Raw genomic sequence first — 24725 nt, 5'->3', positions numbered from 1 at the left:
TGTAGGTTTGTCAGGTCGTACTACGGATACAACTGCACAGGCAGATGTGAGTGCAGGCAGAACAAACGGGTAATTATTTGGCAGAGTTAAACTGAAGAGCATCTTGTACATTGTAGTATAACATACCTTACCCATGTTTTCTTCTGTTGCAGGTTTCGCAGACAGTACCACATACATTTGAATGGGAATACGCAAGTGCACGCAGAACAGGTAATTGTTTGGCAGAGTTAAACTGTGGTGGATCTTGTACAGTGTAGTATAACAACATACCTTACCCATGTTTTCTTCTGTTGCAGGTTTCTCAGACAGTACCACATACATTTGAACAGGCATACGTCAGTACACCCAGAACAGGTAATTGTTTGGCAGAGTTAAACTGTGGTACATCCTGTACATTGTAGTATAACAACATACCTTACACATGTTTTCTTCTGTTGCAGGTTTCATAGGCAGTACCACACACATTTGAATGGGCATACGCGAGTACACGCAGAACAGGTAATTGTTTGGCAGAGTTAAACTGTGGTGCATCTTGTACATTGTAGTATAACAACATACCTTACCCACAATGTGCCATAACAATCTTGCCTTCTATTGCAGGCTGTACGGACAGTGCTACATATAAGTTTGAAGAGTAGGGCAGAGAACAGAAAAATCGAGGCAATTATACTCTACATTTTGCCAGCAATGCTTCAATACTGTGGGACAGATTGCATTCATGAGCATAGGCACCGACTTTAACCATGTTCCTTTATTTTGCAAGCATTGTGGCATAGCAGGCTAAAACCAGTTAGCACAAAAATGTTCTAATGCAAAGCTGTAACTTCTGCGGAGTGCGGTGCTTCACCACAAAGGAAGAAACGTTGCCTTGTATTCAAGGAAGAGTGGATGAAAGAAATTGCAGAGGCTTAGACACAGAAATCACGAAGCAAGGTTCTCGTGCAGCTTGGGGCACTATTCAATATAGTCCAGACGTGGGCTTGATCTGCAAAGCATGTGCAGAAGCCAAGACTGTTGAGGACTTTTCTACAAGGAAGAAACGGAGTGATGGCTGGAAACCGGATTACATGAAACGCCATCTAATTAGCAAAGTTCACAAGTCTGCTTTGGTGCTACTGAGAAACAAAAGTGCTGCTGCCAGGTTTGGTTATGGAGTGCGGGCAATGCTGACAGAAACTGCCACCGACAACGCAAACAGAATAGAAGTGGTTGAACGACAAATATCCCTGCCTGAGGAGATAAAGATTCTCATCAACAACTTTTTGTTGACGGTCAAGATGAATACTTCAATGTTGTCTGTCTAAGACATCCACGACCACCTAGCTTTGTATGTGAAGATACTAGACAGCCGGAGGAGCAAGAACTATGTCTTTGAGTTCCTCAAGGCCATCAATAGCGTGACACACAGTGAAGCTATGGCAGAACTTCGCAACGCTCTGCATCACACTTTGATGATTGATGAGAGCACAGATATTTCTGTTACAAAAATGCTCAACCTGTACTTCAAGTTCCGACCTATAACATCAGCAGAGCACAAAATACTGTTTGGGGGAATAGTGAAGCTGACTAGGTTTAATGCTGAGGCCATCACTACTGCTGTGAAAGAATTCTACACTGTTAATGAACTGGGACATATGAAAATGGTCATGTTGACATCCGATGGTGCATCTGTGATGCTGGGCAAGAATAATGGTGTTGCTTCTGGCCTTAAACAATCCGTTCCTCATCTAGTTGAGCAGCATTGTGTCACCCATCGGGAAGATTTGGGAGTTGATGATGCCTGGAAGCGAGTTCCGATGGCTAAAGAGATGGAGACATTATTGAGGACTGCCTACACAGTGTTCTCCAGATCTCCTGCAAGGAAGTCCAAGCTGGATGAAATCGCATCTGTCACTGAATGTGAATTGGTCTTATTTCGACCATTAAATGAAGTCCGATGGCTTTCAAGGCATTTTGCATTTGGTGCATGTTTGAAATTGTTCTTTTTGCAGGGTTGTCCCCAAACGTTTTGCTTCTTCCTCATATTTTTCCTGACCTGAGTTTGTTGGCTTTCGGACTCTGGGCACTTTACCACTGCTGATCAGTGCTAAAGTGCATATGCTCTCTGTGTAAATTGTTATTGTGATTGGTTATCCATGATTGGCAGATTTGATTTACCAGTAACTCTGCCAAACAATTACCTGTTCTGCGTGCACTTGCGTATTCCCATTCAAATGTATGTGGTACTGTCTGCGAAACCTGCAACAGAAGAAATCATGGGTAAGGTATGTTATACTACAATGTACAAGATGCTCTTCAGTTTAACTCTGCCAAATAATTACCCGTTTGTTCTGCCTGCACTCACATCTGCCTGTGCAGTTGTATCCGTAGTACGACCTGACAAACCTACAAAAGAACAAGGCTGCAGATTGTGAATCTATTTACCTAGCAACCCCTAAATCCAACCAGGAACGTAAACAGAATTACCTTCTCTTTGTGGGTATTCATGCCTGACCATTCATATCCAAATACCTTACAGACTGCAAACCTGCAATTAAAGGCAAGACCTTTAGCAAACGCTCTAAGAGTTACAAACAATGTATGTGACTGTTCCAGAGACTCCAATAGGAAAAGCGACCAAATAGTTACCTGGGATTCCAGTTTAGGCCAAACAGGCACATTCCCATGTGCTTCATTATCCGCATCCATTACGATCAACTGGTCTATAAATCTGTACCTTCTCTGAAGCAGCTTTTCCCTGGCATTTAAAATGTGCAAATTGTTAAGCTGGGTGAACTAGGACATTCACAAAGAGGACCGAGCCGCACACAAGCATTTGGCCCAGGGCCACCCATCGTGGTTCTTACTGCCTGCACTCCTTTTGCTAATAGGCTACGGGGCAGATTGGGAGCCTTTTTTGAATTATGCTAATCGCTGCACCAGTTATGCATCTACATGGCGATGCAGATGAATACTTTCGCAAAGGCACACAATCAGCCCTGCAGCCGCGTACTATTAACAAAAGGAATGCAGAGTCTCAAACATGACGTGTGCTTGCAAAATCCTGAGTTTTTAAACAACCAAAAGGCTGAGGATCCTTTTCTTACAGAATTTTTATGGTGCCTAGATTACTCTAATATGACCCTTGTAAATGTTTAAATGTTGTTGAATAAAATGTTTGTAGTGTACTTTTATGGTTCTTATTCACCAAATAAAGTAAATATGATTGACTGAGAATCCTGAGTTTGCGCTTCTCTAGATAAAACACTCTAAAAACATACCGTCTGCTAGCATGAATGACATGTTATTCCCACACCTTGTAATCCCCATTGTTTTATGTACAATTTCCTGTACACTGATTTGCACATGTATGAGCCTTCATCTCTGTGTAATATATGCATGATGTAAAGGGCTCTGACATCCTACACTGGTATGAGAAGCGTTATAAAACAAATGAAATGTATATGATAGAGGGTCTATGGAGAGATGAGGGGCACTCTTGGAGAATGGTCGTGGGTGAACTTGTGGAAAAGAAAGGTATGAGAGGAGGGCACCAAAATAAGAATGTTGCACCGGGTGCCACCCGCTACAGCAGGTCATGTGCAGCTGTGTCAACCTTTCATAGTGAATTTTTGTGAAAAGATGTAATCTTCTTGCTGTAGACTGCAGCGTTCATCTTCATTTGGCAACTTCAACTATTGAGTAATACATTTGGGAAACAGTGCTTAATTTTGTAAAACAAAAAGTGCCGGGGCTCAAAGATTAGCTAAGATGTGCGTTATTTTCTCTCTGTGGCCCTGGATAAAGGTTTGTTGAGGAAAAATATGTAACAGTCCCCAGAAATTAGTGCTGCTGGGCAGGGGATCACTGGATTAACTTGCAGGGATGCGGAATTCCTATAGCCCAACGCCCAGGACATATTGTTTGGGGTCAAGGGCAACAGTCCCTAGTAAGGTGCACTGAGTGTGCCAGGGCTGGTAAATCAAATGCTACTGCTTGCTATTATGAACATTAGAGGGTTCTGGCCAATAATCAGCAAGGCTAGGCCAACTCAATACCGTAACAACGACAAAATTGCCAATACAGATGCTTACTATACTGATTCCTTTAACCAATCACACGTGACACTCATAGTGACTGAAAAAAAGTTAATTTTTCTTTTTCTTTCTTAATAGAGTTTTTTAAAGATTCACAATTTCATCAAGAAAACTTTAAATGTTCATGGTATTATTCCAATGAACAATTCTAACGATTTTGCACGAACCACATTAAATTTCACACATAAATAACATTAATCCTTCATCACATATATGATGAGACATTGAACATCACATTTGACAAAAACATGAACAAGCTCAGGTTCCACTTTTTCAAGAAACATAAAAAAATGACACGAATAAATGGAAAGACAAAAGAAAAAAGAAGAAAAGGCCCAAGGGGGAGGTTGAGAAATTGTTTAGAAAACACAGTCTTCAGATTTTTAAAGAACACAACCCAACCCCATTAGGGACATTTGCCAAACCGTGTAGTATTCAGGTAACCAAAAATAACCATATACTTATGTATTTTACTATTTAATCAGGCAATTCATAGAACAAAGGTTAACCAGATACTCAGTTTTAAGGTTCACTTGTTTGGCATGCTTGTGTCGTCATAAAAAGGCTGCGCCTGAGCATAGAGGCACTCAGACACTCACCCCCAGTCACAGATCTGGGTTGAATCCATCATTGTTCTTTAACTCACTTCGCCACCCCAGTTTGGACACAACAATATGCAAATCAGTCTTGACTCTGTGCCTCATGGGAACAGTCCAGCCCGAACGGCCAGGCCAGGTCCTCCCTGGACTGGAAACAAGCATCTTGGGACCGGTTACTGGGTAACACCCCTCATCAGCCAGGCTAGCTTGAATCCAGTGGCAAAGTGCGCAAGGGACCCACGTCTGGGCATACCCTGCCAACTTAGGGTAAACAAAGCAAACACAAGGAGATGATGGACGGAGTGCTGAAACTTTTCAGACACTCACCCCCAGTCACATAACTGGGTTGAATCCATCATCGTTCTTTAGCTCACTTCACCACCCCAGTTTGGATCCAGCCATGTGCAAATCAGTTTGACCCTGTGCCTCATGGGAAAAGTCCAGCTCCGTCCATCATCTCCTTGTGTTTGCTTTGTTCGCCCTAAGTTGAAGAGAAACTTGACAAAATTCCTTAAAACACACCACACGACTATTTATTTCTACCGATGCAGAGATCAATATTTAAAATACCACAGCGATGTGGTGGCTTTCACATTCATAATGCTGTGAAACAGAGGTATTCAGCCCCCTTTATGTGCCCGAACAAAAATGGACTGGTGTCGCAAGATGACATAATATGCTTGATATATCTTTAGTGGCGTTGCAGCATTCAGCCTTTTTCCTGCTCTGTTTCTCATCCAAAATGGCGGATTGACGATCGATGTCTCGTGATGACGTCACCGCAGTTCCCGGTTGGTCAGGCAAAGAATGCTCAAGCACGGCTGTGGTGTGGACCCTCCTAGTCGTGGCAAATGCTATGATGTATACGCTCCTATGCATATGGTGAAAGAAGAGCTCGAGCTGAAAGGATCACATGCTGGATCTGCGGTGAGAGGCTCACGTTTTCCAGAGTTGTTCGCTCGTCAGGTACAAATGTCCAATACGCATTGTTGCCAGATTTTGAAACCCATCCCAAGCCCAAAGACGCTCAAGTATAAGCCCAAATTCAGCCCAACACGGACAAGTGTCAGCCCAAATACCAGCCCAAATTCGAAACTCTCAAATTTTGCAAAAGTAGTCTTCAGAAGACATTTTAAGGATGTATCTAAATTCTACTCAATATATAGATAGTGGGAGGATGTTAACTGGGCACCTGTTTTAATAAATACTCATTTTCAAGACCAGTCACCACTTTGACTTTTCATCTTGTAGTTCTGTCACCACACAACCAAACCTGATCCTGGCATTCATGAATTACATCTACAAAAGCAGATTATAAAAAACACTTTATGTCAATGGATAGGAATTTCAATGCTATCTCAACAATGTGGCTCCAAAAAAGAATACTGGAAAGGTTATGCAGAATTAACACTACACAATGATCTACATATTAAGAAACACCCTCCTGTATTAAAGTAAATGCAACACAACTTGTTTGGCATTGCTTAACATTCTATGTACTTGTCTGAAGATATTCAACAACAAAAAACTCCTTCACAGTGACAGTATGGGACAACAGCAAAAATAAACATTGCAGCAGACAAATCTGAAAAACAGTTTTTGTGCAAAACAAGTGTACATAAATGTGAAGCAATGGTGTAAAAACTGAGGGTTGCTACAGTAAGACGAGAGTTCCACACTTTTCCAGCTACAATGTAAGTAAAGGCCAGAAAAGAAACAGTCACCTACTCTGACCGATTTCCTGCCCTCCGATCTAAAGTCCTTCTCCGTGACCACTTACTCTGGCACTGAAAAGTATAAAGGACATTGTTCTTTCCATTGTGTTGCAGCAAGTGCTCGACTAAAGCTCCTAGTCCTGGCAAGCACCAGATGGATTTGTTTGGGGTACAGATGAATGAAAGGCTGTTGGAGCAGAAAGGAAAATGACCCAATTTCCCTGAACATTTGGCGACACCCTCAACACCAACACTCCCTCAACTCTACTGTACTGTCATACTCTCCAAGTTCCATCCCACTCCATTCCCCTTCATCATTAGCACTGTCTCACTCCCAAACCACCATTGGTCTAGGCCAGAGGTCTTCAAACTTTTGTCGGCTGAGCCCCCCCATCTATACCTTTTTACACGTCAAGCCCCCCACCACCACCTGAGAAAAAAGTTGTGGAAGCTGGTACTCTGCATCATTGCAGAGCCCAGGTCGCAAGGGCAAACGATATTAAATAAAGAGCTTTACTTCCAGTCTTGAGCAGTACCTGGAAACTGGAGTGCCCACAACATTTTGTAATATATTTTTTGCAGTTTTATATAGCGCGAACATGATCCAAAGGTATTGGAGCATCATTTACATTACATAAGCACACATTCATTTTTGTAAGCACAGGGCGATAAAGTGATTTTCCCAGAATCACAGGATGTTGAGCAGACACCAAGAATTGAACCTGGTTCCCCAGTTCCACAGTCATTAGCTCTGGCTGTTGCGCCACATCCTGGCCCTAGACAAGATATCAGAACAAGCATTGGCAAAGTCAATAGGTCTCGGCAATCAGACGGCTATAGGTGATGGCAATGTAAGTGCATTTGTGTGTCAGGGGCTGTTTTTATTGATATACACACATGCATTACCACTGATTGCTGAGACCTATTGGCTTTGCCAATGCTTGTTTTAGAAACATCAAACGTTTCTGGAGTTGTTCTCACTAAAGGCAGGTCCCTTTTGGAGGGGGAAGGAATGGCCTTTTCAGCACAGAGATGTGAGGGCTCGAAGACACAGGTGTCTGTCTTTGAGCCCTCACACATGCACATCTGAAAATGTGTGTGAACCTCGTGTCCCTTTTTGCTTTAGGCATTTGGGTAGTCACTGAAGCTAAAAAATAAGCATGGTCAGTTTCTGTGTTTTTATTTAACGCTGACCTCTATGGAGAAACTAATATGCTGGCTCTCAAGCTGCCTCCAGTTGTTCCCCCGACCTAGTCCAGGTGTCATGCAGGTGTTGATGGTGAGGAGCTCTGCCCCCTTGGACTCCTGCAAGAGGGCAGCAAAGATTTGTTTGTCCGCCACAGTTGGCGACTCGGTGCATCAAGCGTTTTTGACAGCTGTAATGAATCTAGCAGCTTTAGAATTATTTAAATTGTATTATAGTGTTATAATTGCATTTATATAGCTCTTACTACCGAGGCGTTGAAGCACTTGTCTTCACACCTTGACTAGCCCATAAAGGGCTCCTAAAATATACGCACATGCATTGATCTGTTCCTGAGACATATGGTGCATAGTGTACATGAGACCCATGTATCTAGTTTCTGTCCTGCCCTATTAAAGACGTTTTAGGGTAGGAGAGGCACACAAAGGTGATAACCAGCTAGGGTTGAGGCAGGAGTAATAAATAGAAAGCATGCACCAGGCTCCACTAACTTGTGGTTCATTTTAAAAACAAATACCCCAGCAGTAGGCACCCACATAGAATTCTGACACCTCCGCCGCACCTGTGAATAAATATACCTTATCAGACGTCAGTATTAAATAAGGAGAGCCGTGGATTTCCAAGACTCGCATTTGCCATTTCCTTGTAATAACTGATACGCACAATGGCTCTGCATCCGAAGTCCGCCTTGCCTTCAAACGTAAGGAATAGGCAGAATGGGGGCCCAGAGGGTACTGGAACCAGAAAACAAGCTGGTAGCCAGTTTACAACAGTATGTAAATATGCAGATGGTCTTTAAAGAACTGTGAAAAACGTGGGCGTGTCGGAGAAAGACTCCAGACACTGCCCAGCCGAGCCCTCAGCACCGGCTGAGACACAGAACCGCAGGGGCTAAAGCCCTTTCAGCCTAATAAGCGTTGCTCGCCTGAAGCAACAATGAAAGGTGAAGTGGTAGAGTGAGCGCCTCCCCTGAGGAGATGCTGCACCCCCCATAGGGGGGCGCGCCCCACAGTTTGAATACCTATGGTCTAGGCCCTCTCATGAGGCTCCTTTACTCCTATCGCCCAGCCAGGGGTTTAATTAATCTTGCTCTTAACTTTAAATTACAGCAAATCACCATGAATGATTGCTCATGTGCAGGAAGGTGTCCCTTCCTGCACATAAACAATCATTTAACAAATGATGATTTGCAACTTCTATATGTGCTGCACAGTACAGCACACAGAAGGTACAAATAGCCATTCTGAATTCTTTAAATGCAGGAAGGGAGACCTTCCTGCACATAAATAATCATTCTCAACGCTGGCAACCTACGTGGTGGTGCCTACGTTGGCGCTACGCAGCAGAGTTTAGAGACAGCGCTATGGAAAATGCAGGGATATGCTGGCTGCACCATTGTAAATACGGTGCATCCCTGCATTTTCAGAATGGCGGAGAGTGGCATTAAACAACAGATAGGTATGCAGTTCCTAAGGGGGAGAGAGAAAGGTGAAAAGGGGCGAGATCCTAAGCAGGAAAAACACAGGCATCTAACGAAACGAGGGAAGAGAAATCCTTCCTTTCGGAATGAGGACCCTCACACACCCAGCCTGCTGGGTGTCATGCTTCATCATCGGGCATGCTCCTCGTCGGATCGGCACTGCAATACCAGACGGGCACCCTATGCAGGGGCTCTTTGGCGGAGATCTTTTATTCCTTGCCGTTTGGTGCAGTGAGTGTAAGGGGCCTAGGAAGTGTAGAAGTGCAAATGTGTAAGTCGAGTAGACCATGTGAGTTAAAACAGGGAAATGGAAGAGTCAGGCAAAATAATTTTAATGATCCTGTCTTCCACCCGGATTAGAAAATGGAGTGGCGACTCTCTGCAATGATGCTGCAGTGTGTTGCGCTCAATCTCATGCGGTCGACATGTTCCTTGCCTATTAGTCAGGTGGATCTAGCAGCAATTCCTAAGGACCTAGTGAAAATGTGGTATTTATACACTAAAAACAATGGTAATGTGGTGGTTTAACCTAATAATACCATAAGTTGAGCATGGCATTAGCAATGTTTGCTTAACGCCACACTTCACCATTCCCTTGTAAATATGCCCCTAAGTTTGGGGAGCATGCAAATCCTGCATTGCCGATCCCTGGTGAGTTGCACTACTCCTGCTGAAACAAGGCCAATGGAGGTACCAATGGGTGAGACGGACTGGCTTCAAGTGACCTGTGACTTCAGTGACAGAGTCACTATTGCTCTAGGGTATGCTGCTTCATAGGCCTACCTGCAAGACTGGAGGTGAACTTCAGTATGGATTGTGGTGGACAGACCTTCAAGGTGCTAAGACACAAGGGCTTCTAAGGTCTAGCTAGTGTTTCTAAGGTCTAGCATGGGAATGTGCTTCCTCAGGAGAGTGGTCTGGTCATGAAGGCTGAACCTGGTTCCCCAGTACCAATGTCGGCAGCTCTGGCCATAGTGTCACATCCTTTCCCCCACTGAACACCATACTGTCCCACTGAGGTAAACTAGCACTGCCTTCAGCTATAACCTAATTGTGCCCGCTACAAACACCTGGATGCGACTCAATTCACATTATGCACAAGAGCTGCCTGAAAAAAAGTAACATCCTGGAAACAGAAAACCCTCATACGAAATGGAAGATTAAGTAAAGCATGTGAAATGTGAGCAGAACAACATGGTCATTACCTTGACACTTTTATACTCATTATTCAGAAATCAATGAGTGTTTTTGCTTGAAACGTTAAGCACGTAACTACAGGGCCCTAAAGGGACCTGTTTCAATGTCCATTGCTTAAATCCTGAACAAAGAGCAGCAGTACACATTTTATAAACTAAAATAAGGAAAAGAGCTGATAAGGATCACAATAAACATTTTCCACTCCAGTCATCAACCAGCTATTGCAGAACCTCCTGGAATAGTGCACTACCACAGCCAGGGAAAACAATATTGTTCAAAGAATGACGAGAAAACAAAAGAAGCGCTTCAATGGCAAACTCTGTAAAAGTGGCTCTAATTTGTTTTGGGTGTGAACAAAATCAATCTGGCCATCTGGCCAATTCAGTTATTTTTTTCCCCCCCATCTTCTCATGCTCCCGAGGCTGCACTTTGGAACAGAAAATGCTAGAAAAATACATTTTCAACAAAAGTGTTTTTCCTTTTTTGGATCCAAGGTCAAGGTCAAATAAGCTTTTATTCGGTTCTTATGAATACAACCATATAAGCTAGACAAAATATCATAACACATGATTAAACAAATAAAAAGTTAATCCTGTATCAGCCCTAGTACCTGCATAGAATGGTGAAAAACAAATCAAAAATACATCAATAAATATACATATATAACATCAAAAATGAATTAAAAACAAATATATATCGTTGCTACATAAGTAGAAATGCACAAGAAGCATTAGTTCCAACAAAGTTACTAATTCCACCTCACAATAGCAAGGGAAATTATGCATAAATGCTAAGTAGGCCTAGTCATATAATATTACGTCAGTGTATAGGGCTACTCCAAATGCAATAATAATTTTCAACGTATAAGGGGGAACTCCCTTGACGTAATAAAGTGACATGTGCATCTCACTCGCTATAGTAAAGTGACTTATGCATAAAAGTAAGTTTAAGCCATACAAAACACATTCACATCCATAAAACGTTAAATTCCTACACATAAAAGGTACCATCTCATACTGATAAAGTGACCTAAGCATATGTGCAAAGTAAATTGCTGTCATAAAGTGACTTATGCATAGCTCCAAATTCATAACAAAACACAGATTTACATTATTCATATAATTATGGATTTCCTAGCAGCTCTGCATTTCAGTATGAATAGTGCAACATGGAAGCAGACAGACGTCCGAACTCTGAAGAGAACATAATAAGTTCATGGCATCTGTAGTTAAGCGGATGTTATATTTTAAAAGAATCGGTTTCAAATAAAATTTCCTTAAGGATGCATAAAATTTACAAAATAACAAAAAAATGGCAACAACTTTGTTTGGAAACATTGTCACAAGGGCACTCTAAGGTAGAGCCAACCCCGATTACGGGGAAGGATACAAGATGGTGTACAGTACCCAACCTTAAACGTACTAGAACAAATCGATGCGATTTCCTAGTCACGTCCACCAAATATGACTGGAGACCATCCTTAAGATTTAGCTGCCTATAACAGACAGAGGTCTTTTGAGTCCGGAGCAGCTTATTCCTTTCTTCCGACTTATAAAGCAGAAATGTGTCTTTTATTTCCTTCTTGGAGAGTGGTATTACATTATCTGAATCTTTGGAGATCTTAATTCCGAATAAGATGTAATACCAGGAGATAATGTAATTCAACCATGGAATACGGAGACAATGGTCCAACTTAAGACAGTCTTTGATTACAGACTGTGTAAACTCAGTTTCCTTTTTGTGCCAAATTGAACGCCATAGTAGTAAAGGGCGTAAGGCAGCCACATCTGATATATACTTGAGACCAGTTTCTTTGTGTATTAAATCAGATGAGGCTGAAACTGGGACGCATAACAATCTTTTAAGGAAATGATTTTCATTTATTTGCAGTTGGGCCGTAGAAGAATAACCCCATAAACCAGCTCCATATAAAGCCAAAGAGACACATCTAGCATTATATAAGGTTACCATATCTTTTATTCTACGGTCCCCTATTTTTGCAGCAAAACGAAAAATACCATTAGAGTTTCTAATCACTTTGTGACCAATGTTTCCTTGTTCATTGATCCATTTACCGTCCTCTTCAAAGCTGATGCCTAAATAACAAAAGGTTTTAACAGCTTGAATCTTCGAGCCTTCTATAAAGAAGGACCGAGGTGGTTTTATTTTTTTGCCACATGTCATGGTAAATGTCTTTAGTTTATTGATCAACAATTTCCTGCCATTTATAAAATCAGTAAAAGCATCAATAAGACGTTGTAGGCCCAAAGGGGTACGTGAAATTAGGACGGCATCGTCCGCATATAACAATACAGACACAGCGGTATTGTCTGTTTTAGGGGCATCGGCTGGGATCTTATTTAGAACCTCGGTGATTTGGTTTATAAAAAGAGAGAAAAAAAAAGGCGCCAATACACATCCCTGTCTAATACCTCTTCGCACAGTGAAAAAGGGGGTTCGCTCTCCTGTAGGCCTATAGCGTACACTGCAAGAAAGTTTCTCGTATATCCTTGCTAAAAAAAACACAATCTCCTTTGGTGCCCCTAGTTAGAGCAATACTGGCCAAAGGAGCGAATGGTCCACTAGGTCAAACGCACTACTCAAGTCAGCGAAGCATAAAAACAGATTACCCCCTTTCACCACTGTGTATTTATTAATAAGTAGTTCCAGGTTTAAACATTGTTCGATGGTCCCAATGCCCTTCCTAAAACCATATTGAACAGGGGTCAATATTTTGGAATCTTCGGCCCATGTTTCCAATCTTTTTAGAAGCACCCTGCTCAACACTTTTATTGAAGAATCAAGTAATGATATAGGGCGATAGTTGCATGCTTCAGAGCGTGAACCCTTTTTATATAATGGGATGATTAGGGATTCAGCCCATGATGTTGGGAAATTTCCCATAGCAGCAGCATTAAAAATTCTTGTAAGGATAGGTGCCCAGAGGTCCATTTCGTCCTTATATAAGTCGATCGGGACACCATCCGGGCCTGGAGCCTTTCTCCCTTTGCTATTTATCAGCCCTTCACGCACCTCCTCGACGCTAATTGTTAGTGGTAATATGGGCCAAGTAAAATTATTTAAAAAGGAAAGGTTTAAAGAAACCTTTTCTGGATTAAAAATTTTTGAAAAGTGTTCAATCCATTCAGTGCAATTAACATGAGGCGTCAACTCAGGAATATGATCGTCCTTTAAAAAGGGACTATTAACAATTTCCCCAAAAAGTTTAATATTATTAATTTCACTTGCCATGGTTAATTTATCCCAGGCATCTAATCGCAACACCTTTTTTTGGGCCAGAACAGCTTGTTTGTAATCATTACGTAATTTACAGACAAGGATTTTGTTGCGGGGTTTAGATCTTAATGCTAATTTTAGGTTAGATAATAACTTGGAACATTCGGAATCAAACCACTTCTTCCCGTCTTGTTTGGGACGTTTGGTTTTCCTGGTTAGAATATTTCTTATCACATTATTAATATTAGCAAATTCCATACATAACTTTTCAGGGGCAGCCTCTTCACTGAGACAGTAATTAATGTGGTCTCTGCATTTACTGACCACATCCCGTTGTATCTTTTGTGGGTCCAAACCATCCCACTTTATTCTCATACCATTCGGTCTGATAGGGAGAATATCTGTAATTGTGTGGGCAGTGTTAATAATTCTGTTGCCCCAAGCCAACAGAACTATGGAAATACTATTGTGATCGCTAACCACCTGTTCGGTTATCCAAAGGTTCATGTAAGGGCTATTCTTCGACAATAAGATGTGGTCTATGTTACTGTTAGCTTCCCTACCAGTGAACGTTGGGCATTTAATGTGACCCTTACTCATGGTACAATCTAACAGCTCAAGATCGAATTTGGCCATTAAAGTATTAAGGGTCATACCATATTCACAGTGTGGGAAATGTAACATATCATCCTTGGCTCCAGCAGCGGTCGCATAGGTTTTCATATAACCACATGAGTTAGTAATTGTGGCGGTGCATGCTTGAATATTAAAATCACCCGCCCACAAAACAACCGCCAGTTTACTTGATATATTTAGTACTCTATCTAACTCCTTTTCCAATGGTTCTAAACAAGCTCCTCTATCTTTATAAAAATTATTATTATAATGGTTTATTAGCACCAAATCCTTGCCCTGCGGGAATGATAATCGCAAAACTTGACTATGATTGCCAATAGATGAATAGGATATAATTTTGCAACCAATCAGTTTTGTAGAAATTAGCAACAAGAGTCCACCCTTAGCTCTACCCATTGGAGAGGGGGTTCCATTTACACAGTGTGAGGTATAGCCTTCGACTGGAATAAATTCTGTACTCCATGTTTCTTGTAGGCACATAATGTCACTGCCACAATTAAGAAAATCTTGCCAGAAAGGCGTACCTAATTTATTCCCAAAACCTGCGATGTTCCAAGTTGTCAGTGTATACCCCTTTTGGGATAATGACCCTTTGGCATTAATCGAGTGTGTAGGTATATCCATGCTCAAAATGGGCTTTGCAAATGTGCCAACTATTGTAATATCAGGCTCATTAGTACCATTAGTACCCGGTAATTCCTTTATCATGATGGGATCCTTATGCAAAAAATGGACATTACTTATTCCATTTTGCATAGAATTTAAATTCATTGTCCCCATCTTCCCCCTATCAGTGGTCTCCGCTGAATTAATGTGTCAATCATTATCCTCCATTGGAGTCAAGCATTGAAACCTATTATATAGTGGTAGAGGGGATAACACTGAGTGGGTTACCGGAAGCAATGGCAACCAATTGTTGTTTACAAAATGGGCCGTAGGCTTGGTGGCGTGATTATTAGATAGTAAATATCTATAAAAGTAGGCAAGTGGCAGTAAAGTTGTGTTGAATTCCCAACAGGAAGGTGGGGGGGCTCTAAGTAAAACTTTCTGGGCCCAAACTGGGGACCTAAAATTAATAATAATACAGTCCCCATCAAATGTTTTAGTTGTAGGGCCTATCCACCCCACTCTTTGTGTGAGTATAATCTGGTCTACATGTAATGTAGGGAAACCACAATTTTTAGTTAACCAATGAAGAGTTTTGTTTAAGAGTTTCATTGGTCTCAAATTGCCCTTCCCGTAGTCTTGGAACATTACAAAGAACCGTGACATATGCTCCACATTCTGGTGGTAAATTCATCACAGAAGGTACATTATCACATGTATAATCTACTGGGTGGCGTATACTCTTCAGCTGGTCTGGTGCTTGACTCCCGTGTTTCCTAATACCTTCCTCTAGGGTAACACCTTTTCCCAATGAAGCTTTGTCTTTGCCTTCATTACTTCCCCCATCAATAGGATTGCTACTACTGTTGCCAATACGTTCGGATAAGGTACTTGGGACTATTCGTTGAGTAACTGTCCCCCTTAACTTATCCTTGGCACCCTCGGACGTATGTGGGACGGATGCAAACGTAACCCTATTTTGATCGGGTTCGGATGAAGGGACAACTGGTGGGGCTTGGGTCGGCTTAGTTGGATAGAGACTTAACTTTACGTGTTGATCAATAGAACCTACCCTGGCTTCAAGAGCACGAATATTCTCACTAATTGGCCTTAAGAGTGTTAATATAAGTGTTTCCATTCTTTCCCAAAAACCATCTATGCTAACCTCGTTCTTGTTTACGTTATGCTGGGCATTTATAACACTTAGCTGGTCTTCGCGTGATTCTCCGTTGCAGGCTGGCAGATTTTGTACCGTTTTATGGTGTATTCTACTGCCTTTACCCCTATGTTTAAGTGCATTCTGATCCTTGTTAATGTGCTTTTGTTTACTTTTGGCCTTTTGCCCTCTTGTTCTAACTGGTGAAATAGCAGCATGGGATAGGGCCATACATATAGTATTAGACGACACGATGGCATTATTACCGTCTAAATCGATAATATCATTAACAATTTGTGCTTCTGTACCCAAATCCTGCTCCTGGAGTACTGGTGTGGTAGACAGTCTGCTTGCCGGAGGGGTCTGATCCAAATGCAAAGTATGGTTAGTAGTAAATATCTCAGGGTTTTTATTAACTCCTGGTAATCCAGGTAGTCCAGCATATGATGTTGTCAACATAGAGTCAAAGGAATTGGCCATAACTGTAGATGAATTAACAGGTAAAATAGGTGGAACTGAGCCAATGGGAAGTGAGAGACGTCTTTCCGTATTCTCTATTGCTGAGGCAACAACCCCAATAGTCTTTTGTAACATCCTATCGATGGCTGTTAAACTTGGAAGAGGGTTGGTTGTAGATTTATTCTGTCTGGTATTAGGGCGGGGTTGGGCAGCATCATGTTTCCCCATTACAAAGGGAGCGCCAACAATACAAATGTCACAAAATGTAGCAACTCTTACCTCCGCCACGGGCGCTACCCTCACTGAGACGACCAAAGGGTATGGCCCAGCCCTGCCTCTCCCTGCCCTGGACGGCCACAGACGGCCCGCCCTTTGCCCAGGCTTAGCCCGGCGCCGACCGCGCGCGGGCCCGCGACGCGGGGAGTGGAGCCGAATTTAAAGCGCCTCCAGGCGCGGGAGATGGTGACGCTGCTTCCGGTGTTGAACAGCCGGGGAGCCTGGGAATGGTAGTTTTCTCTCTCCCTCCCTCCTCACTGCTGCCGCGAGAGTCACAAACGCGGCGGTGGGAGGGTAAAGGCAGCAGGAGCAGCAGCAATGACGCCAAACAGGGAAAACCAAGAGGTAAGCGCAAGTTCCAGCGGGGGAAGACAGGCAAACAGGCAAAGTTCACATGGGGACGAATGAAGGAAAGTAGAATGAAACAGAGGGTAAGAGACGTTTATTGAAGCACCGGTTTCCGCAAGTGAGAAGCTGAGAGAGAGACAAAAAGAGAGGGGATAAAAGGCAGGGGAGGCAGCAGCGCAAGAAAAAGTGGACACTTCGTACATAATCTCACCTTAAAACACCTGCTGAGCACCAAGGGACACCCAAGCGCAACAGAAACAGGCTGCAGATTAGGCAGTCCAGCCCTGCCTTGACACTCGTGACTCCCTCTCTTAAGCTCCAGTCAGACCACAGCAATCCAGGTACGCTGCGTGCCCGCACCAAGAGAGGCAAATGGAAAAGTAAAAAAACAAAAATGATGATTGGTCCATTCTCTCTGGGGGCAGGCCATCAGGAAGAAGCAGGGCCTTCATAATAGCGCGTTCGCGCTATGAATGATTGATGGCCCTGATTATATCAGATTCTCTGTGGGCGCCGCAGTAACCTTCATTTTTGCACACATAATGGCAAGTGTCGCCCAACTTTCTGCATCCCGCCATGGTAGTTTTTTCCCGCACAAATGGGAAAAATGTCACCCATTTGTGCGGGAAACAGCCCAATCTGGCAACATTGCCAGCACGCCGTGCAGTCATGATGGTAGTCCTCTTCAAGGGCCTGTGGGTATCATTTAAGGAGAGTTTGGTAGGAGTGCCAGTCAGTGTTGTGAAGGAAACTCCGAAACAACTTGTTGGTTGAAGTTATTTATTCTTCTAAACGTCACATCAACTGACCTGGGCAGCTTACAGAATAAACTGAATAACTAACCAATGTTGAACTCTCCCCTTATGAACAGATTCCGTATTACACATTCCAATTCTAATCTTTCAACAATAGCATAGAAGAACCCCACAACACTCTCCCAGCGGGACAGAGGTAGTACTTCATGACAGAGAGGGTGTGAAAATTCCTGTGTCCTCAGGATCCATGTCTTAAAGGACCTTGGTGGGACAATGACACATTTTCTTCAGGAGAGGAATGAAGGAACAGTAGGTGGAAACTTATAGATTGAAAAACAGTTGTCAGCTAGCAATCATCCCAGGAACAGCGCTGAATGTCTGTTACACAGGAATAATGTAAATGTATTTGAACTGTATATAGAAGCTGACATCCGCTTTCATTTTAAGCCAGACACTTGGGCACAAACTAAGGGGTATATTTACAAGCCCCCTGTGCCACCGGAAAGTCACTTTTTTTGATGCTCAGGTGGCGCACCGTGTAGGCCCATATCTACAATTTCACGCAAAGCCACCCTGCATGGCCTTGTAGATATGGAGTAAGGCAAAGCAGTGATCCAGCGTCAAATCAGGGGGTCGATAACACAACAATCACGGGCCCAATTCTCACACTTACCCCACATAACCCTCTGTACTTGAACCCTGTATACTTTTCTCAGTTATCAAGACTAAATGAACACTAATGGAAATCAGCTGTTCATTATACAGGCTCAAATCTAACACTCTAAATAACTAACCGAGTCTGCATATAAAACTTCTTTCCTCTGGTCGATGGACCAAAAGTTGAGAAGTTGATGGTAATAATAGTACAAAACTATCTATCTAACCATGACACTAAATAACCACAAACTCAGTGATAGATTAATAGTGTTTATCTTCAAATAATGTAAAGTAATAGCTAAAAAATGTACAGAATCACAGGCGAACAAGGTATTAAACACAAAGAGAGAAAGAGCATGTATCAATGCAAACAGTGTCAAACTCATATCAATATGAATAAATGCACATGAAGGAGTGGATAGTCAAAGAGACAAAAGTTTCAGATACCAAATACATTTGCAAATTATTATGCAAAGTACTGTTCATTTAGCTAATACTAACCTAAGGTAATAGAGGAAATACCACCCCTTGGCCAAGGAGATAGTAAGAGGTCCCCTGAGACAGGTTCAGGGAACAAAGATTAGATCAGGATACAGTATAACAGGAATAGGTAGGCCTCTATCAGCAAACCGACGGACAGCTACGATCTCTCTCTACTCTTGAGCGAAGCCTCCCTCACACAGCTTGGCTAACCACACCCCAAGGCACCCCAGTTATACCCTAAAACCCACATGTCCAGCCCACGATAGTTGAACCATTTGTGAAAACTCAGTCCCTCATTGGTTGATTCAGGGCTGTTCTATCACACCACCATAGTCTCATTCATCTTCTTCATAGAGTTCTTTGTTTAATACAACTTCCCATGACATTACTACATCCACTGAGCACATTTCCTTTAGTAGGCAACAAATTGTAACTTTTTACACTCTCGTTGTTCAGCATCTACCGCTTTCGTTCTCATGGCCGTCTTTCTGCTCCTTGGCAGAAACTCAATGTTCTTTTCTGAAGGTTAACCATGTTAGCCTCCACCACTTCTCTCCTCTTTCTGTCAGAGCTCAATTTTCAGCACATTATTTTCAAAATTGTTCAATTTAACTCTTAGCATTCATGCAAAAATATAGGCCCATACTTCTTTCTAAAATGAAGAACACAGACATTATTACTTCCACGAAAAATACTTCTTGCTGTTTACCTCCTGTGGAAATGAGCCTTTTTAGGGTCCACCGGTGCAGGGTTCACCCTATCTGTCCACGGGTCCTTAAACCACCAAAGAATAAGTTGGCACTGAAGCTGGAATATTAAATTACAAGTTTATTAATCTCAAATGAGTGAGACTACATTAATAAGGTACCCTAAGGCCACTGTAGGAGGTAGTACAAGAAGTACAGAAACCAGGGGTCTTTTATATGCCTTAGTTGCATTGTCAGCATGAGACCAAGGGGATGTCCTGGCACATACAAGAATAGTTATTGACTAACATGGGCATACAAATATGCCTTGGTCAACAAAGTGGGAGGGGAGACATTTCTGTTTGCATCAGTTAAAACAGCCTGACATTTACAAACTAAGGCAGGTGCATTCTGGCAGCTACAGGTCTTTCTGAGCATGCGCAGTGCTCTGGCTCAGTACTGAAGGAGTTAACTATAGTGGATGACTCAAGCGAAATACAAGGGCAGGCAACAGTGAAGACAGAAGAAGCACATGGTTAACACATGGCTAACTAAAATGGCTGCAACAACCAAAATGGCTTCAGCTTATGTGAACAGTGATTTTTGCTAGTTTCCACACTCCCACCGTTGCACTAACCCCATGTTATGTTTTCCGGGCAAAAAGCATTATAGTGCAAAAGCAGCGTTATTTATACATTTTTAGAAGCAGAAGGAAATTGCGGCCTGGTCTTTCATGCCTTAGCTTTAGTGCACGCATGGGAAAACACCTCTTGTTATTGTTTTTGTACAGGAAGGTTTCCCTTCCTGCACAAAAACTATTGTGCCAACAACACAGACACCCTTAAACCATAGTGCAAGGGTGACTGAGTTGACGCACAGCCGCAAAATGTGCGCCAGCTGTAAGGTCAGAAATGCACCGTATCTTGAAAATACGGTGCATTCCTGTCCTTACAAATTGGTGTTAGGCAGCGCAACAAGAAGCCTTGCAGTGCTGCCCTACATCAATTTCCAGTAAATATGCCCCTAAAGGAGGGTCTCAAGGCGCTGGGGTGGGGAGGGGGTGGGGAGGGGAGGGTTCCGCTCCAGATCAGTCAAAGAGCCAGGTCTTGAGGCTCTTCCTAAAGGTGTGCAGATTGTACAGTGAAACCCAAAGATTTCTCATCAGATGTGCTTGCCTTATATAATCAGTAAAATAACTGCCAGGGCATTCCCAAGTCAGGCAAGTCTAATGTGTGGTATACTAATTTTTGCTTTTATGAAGCACAGACCCATCAGTAAATGTTACCATTGCACAAAAGCTTCTTTCTCCAATGCTCTCTTTTGCTCTCTAGCTTTCTTTTTACTCTCTACCTTTCGATCTTTGCAGCTCTTTCTCCGTCTACCTCCACCTCTCTTTGTATATTCTGTCTCCCTTTTCTGTCTACATCTTTCATTATACTTCTGTGTTCTGTCTTATAAACACACTAATTTGACTAAACTATTAACACAAGTCTTTTAATTTCTGCCTTGCCTTCTGTGACATGTATGGGAATCGGATAGTAAACATGATGGTGCGTAAAATCTGTGTCCAATCATTATTCGTTCCAAGAACTGGAAATATATTAAAGGCATAAGTAAAGTCACCTGCTCCAAAGTCAGTCAGTCAGTCAGTCAGTCAGAAAAACTTTATTTCGGCTACAAGCCATAAAAGTCATAAAATTTCATGATATAATATTTACAAATTTAAAACATGATTAATAGAAACAATAGAATGGAACAATTCACAATTAAAACAGATTAATAAGAAAGATTGATGCCAGTATGTTTAACTTAGTGAGGTAGTAGTTTTCTTCTGGTTAGCCACATAGAAAAGAGAAATTTGGCTATCACAGTGACGTAAAGGGGGGAAGGATCATATTTCAGCAACCTGAAGAGATCTCTGTGGTTTGTGGCCCCTATGTTCTTAGCAAGTTGAATTATCCATTTCCTACGGGATATTTTGTATGCCAAACAGAAGATTACAACATGAACCTCAGTTTCATCAGTAGCACCACACCCAGGACAAGGTTGCCTTGGTACACCAGCCCATTTGTTTGTTCTTGAGAACAGGGGGAGAGACCCATGCCTGAATTGTAGGTATAGTTTTTTAGCCAATACAGGTTGGATCAGGTCGATTGCAGACTCAAAGCTATAGCTAATTTTGGCCTCGAGAAAAACCGAGGTGAGATTTGAAGTGTTAACTGATCGAATGATCTGAGTTAGCTTAAATTCCTGCAGTGTTTTTGCCAAGGATTTTTTTGGCAAAGAGGGACAAGTGTCCTCAGGTGAAAGCCAGAGGTCTTCTCTCCCTATATCTCTGAGTATTTTCCTAACATGAGCTAACCAAGGGATAGCACCTGCCCTTGGTAGCAGTAGAATAGATTTCAATTCTTCCTGAAAGATGGCAAGTTCAGGAGTGCTCCATAGTCGTCGCCAGTACATTACTGGCCTGGAGGCGACCATGTCCGCAATTGGTTGTATACCCAGGTCCATCCTGAGCGGCTGTATAGGGGTGCTCACCGGAAGTGCAAATAGCTGTCTTAAAAATTTGTTTTCTGACTTGGTTAAAATCAAGGATGGATTGTGACCCCATAATTCCGCACCATAGGCTGCCATCCCCCTTGCCTGACTTTTGTAAATCTCTACCAATGGACTGACTAGTTTTAGGGGGCCATTTTTAAGCATCTTTAATATCCCCCCTGATATCTGGACGAGTTTTAGATTTACTTTTGAAATCTGATCAACCCAAGTCATTTTGTTGTTGAGGGTCAGGCCAAGATAATCAAAAGTGTTCACCCGTTCTAAAGGCAGTCCATCCAATTTCGGTATAGGACGGTTGATGGTATCTGCGTGAAACACCATGTATTTAGTCTTGTTCACGTTGATTATTAGGTTCCTTTTCCTACAGAAGGAGGCAAAGCCATCCAGAACCCTAGCCATGCCCATAGGTGATCTTGACAGGAGCAGAGTATCATCCGCGAACATAAGTACGGGAATTCTCCTGCCTGCCAACTTAGGGGAATCAATATCACTCAAGGCCAAGATATCATCAACAAGTCCGTTCAGGAAGAGGGCAAAGAGTGTTGGGGCTAGAACGCAGCCTTGTCTGACTCCCTTTTCGACCTTGAAGGGGTCTGTAAGTTCTCCATGGAGCCCAAACCTGACTCTGGCAAAAGTGTCCTTATGGAGGCGTTCTAGTAAATCACAAAGGTAAAGAGGTACGCCCATCCCCTTTAATAGCTCCCAGAGTTGACTACGATCCACCATGTCAAAGGCAGACTTTAAGTCAACGAACGTGAGGTAAAGACTGCCCCCTTCTAAGACTATGCTTTTCCAGTGGATCATTTGCAGCCTAAACAATTGGTCCACAGTTGACATCCTAGCTCTAAATCCCACCTGGAGGGGGGTCAAGATGTTGGTTTCCTCCATCCAGGATTGTAGTCTCCCTAAAAGAATGCGAGCAAATATCTTCTGGGCGACATCAATTAGGCTAATTGGCCTATAGTTTGCCGGATCAAGTGGCGAGCCCTTTTTGTGTATTGGTATGATCTCGGCGCCGGCCCAGGTGGATGGCAGCGGCATTCCTGCTAGGATTGCGTTAAAGAGACCAAATAGATAAGGCACCCAGATGTCGGGCTCACTTTTGAAGAGATCACCTGGGATCCTGTCTAGTCCTGGGGCTTTATTAGGTTGGATTTTAGTGAGAGCAACTCTAACCTCACTGAGTGTGCACATCGGGATCAAAGCCTGAATTGAAGGAGGGTACAGGGTAGTGTGGATGAGGGGGGTGGGCAATGTTGAGGGCTGAGTTGCGTATAATTCTTTAAAGTAAGTACGCCAGATTTCTTGGCCAAGATTGGGTTGAAGCGCCTGTGTAGGACGTGACATTCCAGTTTTGATTAAATTCCAGAATGATCTTTGGTCCCTGTTTTTTAATGCATGGGAAATTTCCTCCCATCTGCTAATTTCCCACTCTTTTTTGGCTTCGTGAATAATTTCCTTAAAGTGGGCCCTGGATTCCTTTATTTTTAGCTTGTTTCCACTTTTGAGCGTTAGCAGAAGCGAGAGCTTTGCTTCCCTACACGTTTTATTGAACCAAGTAGGGATCTCCCTTGTGGGTGGTAAATTTCTCTTAATTGCCCGACTAAAGTGGGTCTCAAGCCTAGCACATAGTTCTATATGTGTTGCTCCTATCAGCTCGAAATCTGAGAAGCCCTCTGGTAAGATTGGGGCTCCCATTAGTTTTTCCAAAAGAGGATAAATCTCAGAATACATTACGCCAAGATTTCTATCAGATAAAGCAAACTTCTCCCACCTAACTCTTCGGGAGCCATCAGATGTAATCAAGGGAACAGCGCTAGATGGGACTATAGATGTAGAGTGATTGTTTGTGAAACCCTCTAAGGTGACAATAATGGGGTTATGATCACTTTCGCTACGTTTGTGAACTCGAAAGTCCAGAATGCTTGACCATAGTCCCATGCTAAGCATAATGTAATCAATGATGGACGCTTGGTCGTTTCTTTTAAATGTAGGATTGCCTGGATTGTCTGCAGGGAACCTACCATTACATGCCCTTAGTGAGTAAGTAAGTGTTATTTGGGTAACTTGGAGTATCAGTGGCGTCCAAGCCTTCGTGGGATATGAATTGGAGGGTGGTATGGCCCACTCTTGATCCTCATCCTGGGATACTGAGGTAATCAACCCATTTAAGGGTTCGTAGTGACAATTAAAGTCGCCACCAATTACCAGAGTATCGATATTAATAATAGAGCTCAAAAGAGCATCTAAGCTACTCAGAGTAGGGGACTCCTGGCCGTATCTCACAGGGCGAGAGTATATATTTATGATGGACAATACCCGGTTTCCCCTCTTGGACATAACTACACACATAATATCCGGCGAGTCAGTATTAATTCTCTTAAATACGCAATCCAAATGAGTCCGTACCCAAATAGACAGCCCTCCAGAGGGCCTTCCCCCATTTGGCCTTACTGCAGATTCCCAAAATGTAGCAAACCCTGCACGGTGATAGGGCTTCAATGCCCATGTCTCCTGGAAGAGGCAGATATCATGACCGTCAATAAAATCCCCCCAGTCGGGGAGTTCCAACAGCCGTGACAGACCTGCCACATTC

At 42.7% G+C, this 24725-nt stretch overlaps 2 protein-coding genes across 3 annotated transcripts in view; one reads left to right on the top strand and one right to left on the bottom strand.

The window, feature by feature from the left end:
• KIRREL3 (kirre like nephrin family adhesion molecule 3) overlaps positions 1-24725 on the top strand; it is a 4147526-nt gene that overhangs the window by 2539660 nt on the left and 1583141 nt on the right. The window lies entirely within an intron of this gene.
• LOC146856673 (uncharacterized) overlaps positions 1-24725 on the bottom strand; it is a 178349-nt gene that overhangs the window by 57157 nt on the left and 96467 nt on the right. The window contains exon 2 of one of the 2 annotated variants that reach the window (XM_085647176.1): positions 19594-19691. The exons of the other annotated variant lie outside the window; for it this stretch is intronic. The gene's annotated coding sequence lies outside the window, so the exon portion shown is untranslated. The remainder of the gene's footprint in view (positions 1-19593; positions 19692-24725) is intronic. 2 annotated transcript variants of the gene reach the window in all.

The sequence above is a fragment of the Triturus cristatus genome, chromosome 3_2, assembly GCF_964204655.1.
Source record: "Triturus cristatus chromosome 3_2, aTriCri1.1, whole genome shotgun sequence".
NCBI lineage: Eukaryota > Metazoa > Chordata > Amphibia > Caudata > Salamandridae > Triturus > Triturus cristatus.
The sequence above is the reverse complement of the archived record's forward strand: the minus strand, read 5'-3'. Positions and strand labels throughout refer to the sequence as shown.